The following is a 4,453-nucleotide window of genomic DNA, read 5'->3' on the forward strand; positions in this document are numbered from 1 at the left end:
AAACAAATGTTTACACTATACCTCGGTATAGGTGACAATAATAAAGTTAAACCTTACAGTAATTAAGGAACTGAATCATCCTTATATGTTTCATATGTTGTGGATTCCATGGAAACTGGTTTATGGCAGTTCCAAATAACAAAGAAAAAATGGTACAGCATGGTGGCATAACAGCTGGTGTTGCTGCTTCATATCTCCTGGGATCTGGACTCATTCCTGAACTTGCATGGTGCCCATTTGAATTTTCACAATCTTTCATAATCTACTTCCCAAACATGAGCGAGTAAGTTATTTATCACTATAAATTACGATACCATACAATACGATAGAACTTTATTTATCCCAAGAGGGAAATTGGTCTGCCAACAGTTATAAAACACAACAAGATAAATGAAACACAAAATTAAAATGACGAATGGAAAGTCAAGGATAGAGGATGTGCAAAAGATTGGGGTGGGGGGAGGGGGGGAGGAGAGGAGTCCATCTACCCCACGACAGAAGGGGTAGGGGTTGTCCAGTTTGATAGCCACAAGGAAAAAAGGATCTCCGTTTGCATTCTGTACTGCATCTTGGTGATCTCAGTCTGTTGCTGAAGGTGCTCCTCAGGTTGGCCAGTGTGTCAAGGAGGGGTGGGCTGTATTCTCCAAGATGCTCCCATTCAAGACCACCTCCAATGAATCAGCCTTCCTGATGATACTTCTTGGTACATTGTAGGTGCGAGGCAAAATGAGAACCAAAGGGAAGCTGATGTGCATGTGTGAGAGAGAAGAATTGCAGAGGTATAGGAAAATGGGGAAGGGTGAGTGGGAATAATGGGACTGCTCCCTTAGGATCTGGCATAGGCCCACAGACTCCATCTGTGCAATTAGAATTTTCATGCCTGGAAAAACTTTTATCACAATCTTTTTTCTAACTGCATACTCACAAAAGCAACACAAATGAACAATAGGCTGCGATTTCTGCTCCACGTTAAAAATGTGGCACAGTGGCGCAGCGGATAGAGTTGCTGCCTTACACCGCCAGATACACCCGGGTTCAATCCTGACGACGGGTGCTGTCTGAACGGAGTTTATAGATTACCACTGTGACCACGTGGGTTTTCTCCGGGTGCTCCGGTTTCCTCCCACATTCCAAAGACATACAGGTTTATAGGTTATTAGGCTTTGGTAAAATTGTAAATTGTCCCCAGTGTGTGTGTAAGATATTGCTTGTGTGCGGGGTTCGCTGTTTGGTGCAGACTCAGTGGGCCAAAGGGCCTGGTTCTGCCCTGTATCCCCAAACAAAACTAAGTCTTCTTCTTAACGAGTCCACACACAAGATTAGAAGTTGTTCAACCAGAGCTGAACACACCTCTCGGCATCTGCATACAATGGTGGATGTCTTGTCGCTTCTTGTGCTTCTTGTGCATGGCGGTGGAAAGATTGGTGGAAACAGAGCCGCACCGTGAACGCGCTTTCCTTGACCTCAACTAATCAAAGTGAAACTAAAAAAAAAAGATTTCAGACATCCATCGGTGAGCCAGTTGCACTGTATACTAATTGTAAAGTTTGTGAGTTGGGATCACAGACTTCCTAGTAGGATTGAAAGTACCTCTAACCTAAACTAAACTAAACTAAAACCCAATGTGCTTCTGCAAATTCTATCGTAAATTATGTGAAAACTGGGAGTCATCACTTAATGCATACCTATTCCTTCTTGGGCTTGTGAAACATGTAAACCCATGCACATTAAGCCTGAGGATGGATTGTCCCATCTTTACCCTGTGGTCAATGCCTGCAATTAAATATTTCTCCCCCATGAGCTAATCCCTTAATAGGTATGTAGCCTATGTTGGATAATACCGAAAGTCACATTTTCATTGTTTTGCCCTGTTTCCTGCGCAGGTGAAGTGACTTACATTTTACAATTATACTTAATTGTACTTCATTTAGTTTAATTTATCAATATTGACAAGTGAGAAAACAGGGTTGGTCATGGTTGGTAATGCAGCAAAGAATAATGAACTTGTTTCTGAAATAAATGAGAGGATCAAAGATAAGAACAACATGACAAATGTATCCTGATTTGAATGCAACATGAACTAACATAAGCAATTATTTGATGACAAGCCAATTATCACAAGATATAATACATTATGTGAAGAATCAATGATAATTAGAGGGGACAATATCATTTGAGATAGGTTAAAAGGTAACTCAGATTTAGAGGAAGCCTGAGGTAATTTGCAATATGGTTGAGTTAAGGCAGATAAATGAAAGTTATTCTGTGATCACTGTTATTTTATCTGCCTTTGATATAGTCTGAAATATTCTGAAGAAGGGTCTCGACCAAAAAACGTCACCCATTCCTCCTCCCCAGAGATACTGCCTGTCCCACTGAGTTACTCCAGCATTTGTGTCTATCTTTGAAATAGTAAATGCTGAATTACCCAATTACTAGGAATCACTTTGCCCCAATCTCCAGATCCACATTGGAATTGAATCACAGTCTTGTTGCCAATTGTAATCTATTTCAGGGTGGATATGCTGGGAACATTGGTAAGGTTTGACCATGCGAACATATACAGGACACCAAGAGACATAAAGCAAATATATGGTCTTTATTAAGAGCTAACTGCAAGGCATCCCAATACATGGTGCTGAAGTCTTATACACTAATAATAATAATTACATTCTTTATCCATAAGGCTTATGTACATATAATATATTCATATACCAGTTGATCCTCTGAAGTCTCTTCCAGAACATGTAATCCTTTGTTCAGTCCACTTGATTTTATTCTTGTGTACTGGGGGTGCAGTGAAAAGCTTTTTGTTGGATGTTAACCAGTTGGCAGAAAGGCAATACATGATTACAATCAATCCATTTACAGTGTATAGATACATGATTAGGGAATAACGTTTAGTGCTAGGAAAAGCCAGCAAAGTCTGGTCAAGGATAGTCCGAGCGACATCAAAGAGGAAGATAGTAGTTCAGCATTGCTGGTTACACAGAAAAGCTGGAGAAACTCAGCGGGTGCAGCAGCATCTATGGAGCGAAGGAAATAGGCAACGTTTCGGGCCGAAACCCTTCTTCAGACTGCATTGCTCTCTGGTTGTGGTAATGATACAGTTGCCTGATAACAGCTAGGATCTGGTGGTGTGTGGTTTCACACTTCTATATCTTTTGCCTGTCGGGAGAGGGGAGAATAGGTATTGGCCAGGGTGCAACTCATCCTTGATTATGCTGCTTGCCTTGCCGAGGTATAAATGGAATCAATAGAAGGGAGGTTGGTGTTCTGTGATGGCCTTTGCAATCAAGGCACTTGGTAGTTTATTATATTTCATAGACATTGTGGCTTTGATGGAAACCTGGATGTTTGATGATGAAGCATTTCCATCGAGCTATACATTTCAATTGTCCTCCGAACGTCATCATGGCCGTGACAAAGTTCTTATTAACAATTTGCCAGACCCTTCTTCAGACTGATGTGAGGGTGGGGGGGTGTTGGAAGAAGAAAGGAAGAGGCGGAGACAGTGAGCTGAAGGCGAGCTGGGAAGGGGAGGAGAAAGCAGGGACTACCAGAAAATGGAGATGTCAATGTTCCTACCGCTGGGGTGCAAACTGCCCAAGTGAAATATGAGATGCTGCTCCTCCAGTGACTCTGGCCATGGAGGAGGCCCAGGACAGAAAGGTCGGATTCGGAATGGGAGGGGGAGTTGAAGTGCTGAGCCACCGGGAGATCAGGTTGGTTATTGCGAACCGAGCGGAGGTGTTGGGCGAAGCGATCACCAAGCCTATGCTTGGTCTCACCGATGTAGAGCAGCTGACATCCAGAGCAGCGGATGCAATAGATGTGGTTGGAGGAGGTGCAGGTGAACCTCTGCCGCACCTGGAAAGACTGCTTGGGTCCTTGAATGGAGTCAAGGTGGGAAGTAAAGCGACAAGTGTAGCATTTCCTGCGGTTGCAATGGAAAATGCCAGGAGAGGGGGTGATTTGGGTGGGAAGGGACGAATTGACCAAGGAGTTACGGAGGGAGCGGTCTCTGCGGAAAGCAGACAGGGGAGGAGATGGATTAACCTATAACATTTGAGTCACTTTCTTCCCAAGATAAGGTTCAGTTTTGCCCCTTCTAAAGTTGGGTGATCTATATATTGATTAGAAACAAAATTCTTAAATACACTAAAGAAGACTTCAATAAATGTGTTACATTTCGATTTAATAATAACCATGTAAAAAAGTCCATAGGTTGGACAGAATTGTGCGAACATGTTCAACCCCAACCCTGGGAGAGGGAGTGGATAAAATCTTGGCTAATGTTTCCTCCTCTGAATCTGTTGGAGCCGGGAACGGAGCAGAGAACACCGGTTGTCCCATCGGACGTTTCAACCGCGGCACGATGGCACAACCTAACTTGATGCGGATTTGATTGACGCAGGAAAGAGCCAATGGGAAACTGGGAAGGGAAGCTGGA

The sequence above is a fragment of the Leucoraja erinacea genome, chromosome 29 (genome assembly GCF_028641065.1).
Source record: "Leucoraja erinacea ecotype New England chromosome 29, Leri_hhj_1, whole genome shotgun sequence".
Taxonomy (NCBI): Eukaryota; Metazoa; Chordata; class Chondrichthyes; order Rajiformes; family Rajidae; genus Leucoraja; species Leucoraja erinaceus.